Source organism: Oncorhynchus tshawytscha, unplaced genomic scaffold (assembly GCF_018296145.1).
Source record: "Oncorhynchus tshawytscha isolate Ot180627B unplaced genomic scaffold, Otsh_v2.0 Un_contig_2925_pilon_pilon, whole genome shotgun sequence".
Classification (NCBI taxonomy): Eukaryota; Metazoa; Chordata; class Actinopteri; order Salmoniformes; family Salmonidae; genus Oncorhynchus; species Oncorhynchus tshawytscha.
In genome coordinates this window covers 82,501-91,838 of record NW_024609317.1, presented here as the reverse complement: position 1 = coordinate 91,838, position 9,338 = coordinate 82,501, and positions in this window count along the sequence as shown.

Genomic DNA, 9,338 nt, shown 5'->3' with positions numbered 1-9,338 from the left:
TAGCTGTCCAAGGTACCACTCCTCAGAGACAGGCCATGGTAGCTGCCCAAAGTACCAGTCCTGAGTACCACATCTCAGAGACAGGCCATGGTAGCTGTCCAAGGCACCACTCCACAGAGACAGACTACGGCAGCTGTCCAAGGTACCACTCCTCAGAGACAGGCCATGGTAGCTGTCCAAGTTACCAGTCCAAGGAACCAAATCTCAGACAGGCAATGGTAGCTGTCCAAGGTACCAGTCCAAGGAAACACATCTCAGAGATAGGCCATGGTAGTTGTCCTTAGTACCACACCTCAGAGACAGACTAAGGCAGCTGTCCAAGGTACCACTCCTCAGAGACAGACTAAGGCAGCTGTCCAAGTTACCACTCCTCAGAGACAGACCATGGAAGCTGTCCAAGGTACCACTCCTCAGAGACAGGCCATGGTAGCTGTCCAAGGTACCACTCATCAGAGACAGACTAAGGCAGCTGTCCAAGGTACCACTCCCCAGAGACAGACTATGGTAGCTGTCCAAGATACCACTCCTCAGAGACAGGCCTTTGTTGCTGTCCAAGGTACCACTCCTCAGAGACAGGCCATGTTAGCTGTCCAAAGTACCAGTCCTTAGTACCACTCCTCAGAGACAGGCCATGGTAGCTGTCCAAGGTACCACTCCTCAGAGCCAGACTATGATAGCTGTCCAAGTTACCACTCCTCAGAGATAGACTATGGTAGCTGTCCATGGTACCACACCTCAGAGACAGTCTATGGTAGCTGTCCAAGGTACCACTCCTCAGAGACGGACTAAGGCAGCTGTCCAAGGTACCACTCCCCAGAGACAGACTATGGTAGCTGTCCAAGGTACCACTCCTCAGAGACAGGCCATGGTAGTTGCCAAAGTACCACACCTCAAAGACAGGCCATGGTAGCTGTCCAAGGTACCACTCCTCAGAGACAGGCCTTTGTTGCTGTCCAAGGTACCACTCCTCAGAGACAGGCCATGTTAGCTGTCCAAAGTACCAGTCCTCAGAGACAGACTATGGTAGGTGCCCAAGGTACCACTCCTCAGAGACAGGCCATGGTAGTTGTCCAAAGTACCACACCTCAGAGAAAGACTATGGTAGCTGTCCAAGGTACAACTTCTCAGAGACAGGTCATGGTAGCTGTCCAAACGACCAGTCCTTACTACCACTCCTCAGAGACAGACCATGGAAGCTGTCCAAGGTACCACTAATCAGAGACAGGCCATGGTAGCTGTCCAAGGTACCACTCCTCAGAAACAGACTATGGTAGCTGTCCAAGGTACCACTCCTCAGAGACAGGCCATGGTAGCTGTCCAAGTTACCACTCCTCAGAGACAGTCTATGTTAGCTGTCCAAGGTACCAGTCCTTAGTACCACTCCTCAGAGACAGACCATGGAAGCTGTCCAAGGTACCACTCCTCAGAGACAGGCCATGGTAGCTGTCCAAGGTACCACTCCTCAGAGCCAGACTATGATAGCTGTCCAAGGTACCACTACTCAGAGACAGGCCATGGTAGCCGTCCAAGGTACCAGTCCAAGGAACCACATCTCAGACAGGCAATGGTAGCTGTCCAAGGTACCAGTCCAAGGAAACACATCTCAGAGACAGGCCATGGTAGTTGTCCTTAGTACCACACCTCAGAGACAGTCTATGGTAGCTGTCCAAGGTACCACTCCTCAGAGACAGACTAAGGCAGCTGTCCAAGTTACCACTCCTCAGAGACAGACCATGGAAGCTGTCCAAGGTACCACTCCTCAGAGAAAGGCCATGGTAGCTGTCCAAGGTACCACTCATCAGAGACAGACTAAGGCAGATGTCCAAGGTACCACTCCCCAGAGACAGACTATGGTAGCTGTCCAAGGTACCACTCCTCAGAGACAGGCCATGGTAGTTGCCAAAGTACCACACCTCAAAGACAGGCCATGGTAGCTGTCCAAGATACCACTCCTCAGAGACAGGCCTTTGTTGCTGTCCAAGGTACCACTCCTCAGAGACAGGCCATGTTAGCTGTCCAAAGTACCAGTCCTTAGTACCACTACTCAGAGACAGGCCATGGTAGCCGTCCAAGGTACCAGTCCAAGGAACCACATCTCAGACAGGCAATGGTAGCTGTCCAAGGTACCAGTCCAAGGAAACACATCTCAGAGACAGGCCATGGTAGTTGTCCTTAGTACCACACCTCAAAGACAGGCCATGGTAGCTGTCCAAGGTACCACTCCTCAGAGACAGGCCTTTGTTGCTGTCCAAGGTACCACTCCTCAGAGACAGGCCATGTTAGCTGTCCAAAGTACCAGTCCTTAGTACCACTCCTCAGAGACAGACCATGAAAGCTGTCCAAGGTACCACTCCTCAGAAACAGGCCATGGTAGCTGTCCAAAGTACCAGTCCTTAGTACCACTACTCAGAGACAGGCCATGGTAGCCGTCCAAGGTACCAGTCCAAGGAACCACATCTCAGACAGGCAATGGTAGCTGTCCAAGGTACCAGTCCAAGGAAACACATCTCAGAGACAGGCCATGGTAGTTGTCCTTAGTACCACACCTCAAAGACAGGCCATGGTAGCTGTCCAAGGTACCACTCCTCAGAGACAGGCCTTTGTTGCTGTCCAAGGTACCACTCCTCAGAGACAGGCCATGTTAGCTGTCCAAAGTACCAGTCCTTAGTACCACTCCTCAGAGACAGACCATGAAAGCTGTCCAAGGTACCACTCCTCAGAAACAGGCCATGGTAGCTGTCCAAGGTACCACTCCTCAGAGACAGACTATGGTAGGTGTCCAAGGTACCACTCCTCAGAGACAGGCCATGGTAGTTGTCCAAAGTACCACACCTCAGAGACAGACTATGGTAGCTGTCCAAGGTACAACTCCTCAGAGACAGGTCATGGTAGCTGTCCAAACGACCAGTCCTTACTACCACTCCTCAGAGACAGACCATGGAAGCTGTCCAAGGTACCACTAATCAGAGACAGGCCATGGTAGCTGTCCAAGGTACCACTCCACAGAGACAGACTACGGCAGCTGTCCAAGGTACCACTCCTCAGAGACAGGCCATGGTAGCTGTCCAAGTTACCAGTCCAAGGAACCAAATCTCAGACAGGCAATGGTAGCTGTCCAAGGTACCAGTCCAAGGAAACACATCTCAGAGATAGGCCATGGTAGCTGCCCAAAGTACCAGTCCTGAGTACCACATCTCAGAGACAGGCCATGGTAGCTGTCCAAGGTACCACTCCTCATAGACAGTCTATGGTAGCTGTCCAAGGTACCACTCCTCAGAGACAGACTAAGGCAGCTGTCCAAGGTACCATCCTCAGAGACAGACCATGAAAGCTGTCCAAGGTACCACTCCTCAGAAACAGGCCATGTTAGCTGTCCAAAGTACCAGTCCTTAGTACCACTACTCAGAGACAGGCCATGGTAGCCGTCCAAGGTACCAGTCCAAGGAACCACATCTCAGACAGGCAATGGTAGCTGTCCAAGGTACCAGTCCAAGGAAACACATCTCAGAGACAGGCCATGGTAGTTGTCCTTAGTACCACACCTCAAAGACAGGCCATGGTAGCTGTCCAAGGTACCACTCCTCAGAGACAGGCCTTTGTTGCTGTCCAAGGTACCACTCCTCAGAGACAGGCCATGTTAGCTGTCCAAAGTACCAGTCCTTAGTACCACTCCTCAGAGACAGACCATGAAAGCTGTCCAAGGTACCACTCCTCAGAAACAGGCCATGGTAGCTGTCCAAGGTACCACTCCTCAGAGACAGACTATGGTAGGTGTCCAAGGTACCACTCCTCAGAGACAGGCCATGGTAGTTTTCCAAAGTACCACACCTCAGAGAAAGACTATGGTAGCTGTCCAAGGTACAACTCCTCAGAGACAGGTCATGGTAGCTGTCCAAACGACCAGTCCTTACCCACTCCTCAGAGACAGACCATGGAAGCTGTCCAAGGTACCACTAATCAGAGACAGGCCATGGTAGCTGTCCAAGGCACCACTCCACAGAGACAGACTACGGCAGCTGTCCAAGGTACCACTCCTCAGAGACAGGCCATGGTAGCTGTCCAAGTTACCAGTCCAAGGAACCAAATCTCAGACAGGCAATGGTAGCTGTCCAAGGTACCAGTCCAAGGAAACACATCTCAGAGACAGGCCATGGTAGTTGTCCTTAGTACCACACCTCAGAGACAGACTAAGGCAGCTGTCCAAGGTACCACTCCTCAGAGACAGACTATGGTAGCTGTCCTTAGTACCACTCCTCAGAGACAGACTATGGTAGCTGTCCAAGGTACCACTCCTCAGAGACAGACTAAGGCAGCTGTCCAAGGTACCACTCCTCAGAGACAGGCCATGGTAGTTGCCAAAGTACCACACCTCAAAGACAGGCCATGGTAGCTGTCCAAGGTACCACTCCTCAGAGACAGGCCTTTGTTGCTGTCCAAGGTACCACTCCTCAGAGACAGGCCATGTTAGCTGTCCAAAGTACCAGTCCTTAGTACCACTCCTCAGAGACAGACCATGAAAGCTGTCCAAGGTACCACTCCTCAGAAACAGGCCATGGTAGCTGTCCAAGGTACCACTCCTCAGAGACAGACTATGGTAGGTGTCCAAGGTACCACTCCTCAGAGACAGGCCATGGTAGTTGTCCAAAGTACCACACCTCAGAGAAAGACTATGGTAGCAGTCCAAGGTACAACTTCTCAGAGACAGGTCATGGTAGCTGTCCAAACGACCAGTCCTTACTACCACTCCTCAGAGACAGACCATGGAAGCTGTCCAAGGTACCACTAATCAGAGACAGACTATGGTAGCTGTCCAAAGTACCACACCTCAGAGACAGGCCATGGTAGCTGTCCAAGGTACAACTCCTCAGAGACAGGCCTTTGTTGCTGTCCAAGGTACCACTCCTCAGAGACAGGCCATGGTAGCTGTCCAAGGTACCACTCCTCAGAGACAGGCCATGGTAGCTGTCCAAGGTACCACTCCTCAGAGACAGGCCTTTGTAGCTGTCCAAGGTACCACACCTCAGAGACAGGCCATGGTAGTTGTCCAAACTATCACACCTCAGAGACAGGCCATGGTAGTTGTCCAAAGTATCACACCTCAGAGACAGGCCATGGTAGCTGTCCAAGGTACCACTCCTCAGAGACAGGCCTTTGTAGCTGTCCAAGGTACCACACCTCAGACAGGCCATGGTAGCTGTCCAAACTATCACACCTCAGAGACAGGCCATGGTAGTTGTCCAAAGTATCACACCTCAGAGACAGGCCATGGTAGCTGTCCAAGGTACCACTCCTCAGAGACAGGCCATGGTAGCTGTCCAAGGTACCACTCCTCAGAGCAGACTATGATAGCTGTCCAAGTTACCACTCCTCAGAGATAGACTATGGTAGCTGTCCATGGTACCACACCTCAGAGACAGTCTATGGTAGCTGTCCAAGGTACCACTCCTCAGAGACAGACTAAGGCAGCTGTCCAAGGTACCACTCCCAGAGACAGACTATGGTAGCTGTCCAAGGTACCACTCCTCAGAGACAGGCCATGGTAGTTGCCAAAGTACCACACCTCAGAGATAGACTATGGTAGCTGTCCATGGTACCACACCTCAGAGACAGTCTATGGTAGCTGTCCAAGGTACCACTCCTCAGAGACGGACTAAGGCAGCTGTCCAAGGTACCACTCCCCAGAGACAGACCATGGTAGCTGTCCAAGGTACCACTCCTCAGAGACAGGCCTTTGTTGCTGTCCAAGGTACCACTCCTCAGAGACAGGCCATGTTAGCTGTCCAAAGTACCAGTCCTTAGTACCACTCCTCAGAGACAGACCATGGTAGCTGTCCAAGGTACCACTCCTCAGAAACAGGCCATGGTAGCTGTCCAAGGTACCACTCCTCAGAGACAGACTATGGTAGGTGTCCAAGGTACCACTCCTCAGAGACAGGCCATGGTAGTTGTCCAAAGTACCACACCTCAGAGAAAGACTATGGTAGCTGTCCAAGGTACAACTCCTCAGAGACAGGTCATGGTAGCTGTCCAAACGACCAGTCCTTACTACCACTCCTCAGAGACAGACCATGGAAGCTGTCCAAGGTACCACTAATCAGAGACAGGCCATGGTAGCTGTCCAAGGTACCACTCCTCAGAAACAGACTATGGTAGCTGTCCAAGGTACCACTCCTCAGAGACAGGCCATGGTAGCTGTCCAAGTTACCAGTCCAAGGAACCACATCTCAGATAGGCAATGGTAGCTGTCCAAGGTACCAGTCCAAGGAAACACATCTCAGAGACAGGCCATGGTAGTTGTCCTTAGTACCACACTTCAGAGACAGTCTATGGTAGCTGTCCAATGTACCACTCCTCATAGACAGTCTATGGTAGCTGTCCAAGGTACCACTCCTCAGAGACAGACTAAGGCAGCTGTCCAAGGTACCACTCCTCAGAGACAGACTATGGTAGCTGTCCAAGGTACCACTCCGTATAGACAGGCCATGGTAGTTGTCCAAAGTACCACACCTCAGAGACAGGCCATGGTAGCTGTCCAAGGTACAACTCCTCAGAGACAGGCCTTTGTTGCTGTCCAAGGTACCACTCCTCAGAGACAGGCCATGGTAGCTGTCCAAGGTACCACTCCTCAGAGACAGGCCATGGTAGCTGTCCAAGGTACCACTCCTCAGAGACAGGCCTTTGTAGCTGTCCAAGGTACCACACCTCAGACAGGCCATGGTAGTTGTCCAAACTATCACACCTCAGAGACAGGCCATGGTAGTTGTCCAAAGTATCACACCTCAGAGACAGACTATGGTAGCTGTCCTTAGTACCACTCCTCAGAGACAGACTATGGTAGCTGTCCAAGGTACCACTCCACAGAGACAGACTACGGCAGCTGTCCAAGGTACCACTCCTCAGAGATAGGCCATGGTGGCTGTCCAAGGTACCAGTCCTTAGTACCACTCCTCAGAGACAGACTACGGCAGCTGTCCAAGGTACCACTCCTCAGAGACAGGCCATGGTAGCTGCCCAAAGTACCAGTCCTGAGTACCACATCTCAGAGACAGGCCATGGTAGCTGTCCAAGGCACCACTCCACAGAGACAGACTACGGCAGCTGTCCAAGGTACCACTCCTCAGAGACAGACTATGGCAGCTGTCCAAGGTACCACTCCTCAGAGACAGGCCATGGTGGCTGTCCAAGGTACCAGTCCTTAGTACCACTCCTCAGAGACAGACTACGGCAGCTGTCAAGGTACCAACCCAAGACCAAGGCTGACAAGATACCAGGAGACTGGTAGTCCAAAGTACCACCTCTGAGACACTCCTCAGAGACAGACTAAGGCAGCTGTCCAAGGGACCACTCCTCAGAGACAGACTAAGGCAGCTGTCCAAGGTACCACTCCTCAGAGACAGACTAAGGCAGCTGTCCAAGGTACCACTCCTCAGAGACAGACTAAGGCAGCTGTCCAAGGTACCACTCCTCAGATACAGACTGAGGCAGCTGTCCAAGGTACCACTCCTCAGAGACAGACTAAGGCAGCTGTCCAAGATACCACTCCTCAGAGACAGACTAAGGCAGCTGTCCAAGGTACCACTCCTCAGAGACAGACTAAGGCAGCTGTCCAAGGTACCACTCCTCAGAGACAGACTAAGAGAGCTGTCCAAGGTAACACTCCTCAGAGACAGACAAGGCAGCTGTCCAAGGTACCACTCCTCAGAGACAGACTAAGGCAGCTGTCCAAGGTACCACTCCTCAGAGACAGACTAAGGCAGCTGTCCAAGGTACCACTCCTCAGAGACAGACTAAGGCAGCTGTCCAAGGTACCACTCCTCAGAGACAGACTAAGGCAGCTGTCCAAGGTACCAGAGACAGACTCCTCAGAGACAGAGACAGACTAAGGCAGCTGTCCAAGGTACCACTCCTCAGAGACAGACTAAGGCAGCTGTCCAAGGTACCACTCCTCAGAGACAGACTAAGGCAGCTGTCCAAGGTACCACTCCTCAGAGACAGACTAAGGCAGCTGTCCAAGGTACCACTCCTCAGATACAGACTGAGGCAGCTGTCCAAGGTACCACAGCTCCTCAGAGACAGACTAAGGCAGCTGTCCAAGATACCACTCCTCAGAGACAGACTAAGGCAGCTGTCCAAGGTACCACTCCTCAGAGACAGACTAAGGCAGCTGTCCAAGGTACCACTCCTCAGAGACAGACTAAGAGAGCTGTCCAAGGTACCACACCTCAGAGACAGACTAAGGCAGCTGTCCAAGGTACCACTCCTCAGAGACAGACTATGGTAGCTGTCCTTAGTACCACTCCTCAGAGACAGACTATGGTAGCTGTCCAAGGTACCACTCCTCAGAGACAGACTAAGGCAGCTGTCCAAGGTACCACTCCTCAGAGACAGACTATGGCAGCTGTCCAAGGTACCACTCCTCAGAGACAGACTAAGGCAGCTGTCCAAGGTACCACTCCTCAGAGACAGACTAAGGCAGCTGTCCAAGGTACCACTCCTCAGAGACAGACTAAGGCAGCTGTCCAAGGTACCACTCCTCAGAGACAGACTAAGGCAGCTGTCCAAGGTACCACTCCTCAGAGACAGACTAAGGCAGCTGTCCAAGGTACCACTCCTCAGAGACAGACTAAGGCAGCTGTCCAAGGTACCACTCCTCAGAGACAGACTAAGGCAGCTGTCCAAGGTACCACTCCTCAGAGACAGACTAAGGCAGCTGTCCAAGGTGATGAAATGATATGTGACACTTTTCCAAAACCTTTTTTTAAAACATATTTGTTGTATTTACCTTTCCTCGACAATTGATTGAGGCGGTGTGAATCAAGGGCAATGCAAATGTAACATGTTAAGATATTTATTCATGTATTAATTTCCCCTTTATTTAACCAGGTAGGCTAGTCGAGAACAGGTTCTCATTGACAACTGCGACCTGGACAAGATAAAGCAAAGCAGTGCTACAGAAACAACGACACATAACAGTCTATCTAGCCTTCATTATAAGGTGAAACTGATATGATAGAAAGTTGATATAAATCAATGTTGGGAACCAGTATGAACTTCGTTATCATCAATTATACAACGGCTGGGTTTAAGCCTGAATGCTGATTGGTTAAAATCGCGACGTTGAAATGCCAATTTACTCCGTTCCGTCTGACTGCTCAATTCACTTTCTCATCAGCCCAGCCGGGCAATTTATAAACTTGATATCCACTATAAAAAAAGCATCTAGACATTATCTCACATGTCTTTTAGACTAACATTTAGTTTTCAACAGCGGATATTTGTATAAACGTTGCTGTCTGTCTCTCTGACATTTACAACATTGTTTCAATTTTGAAATTCAA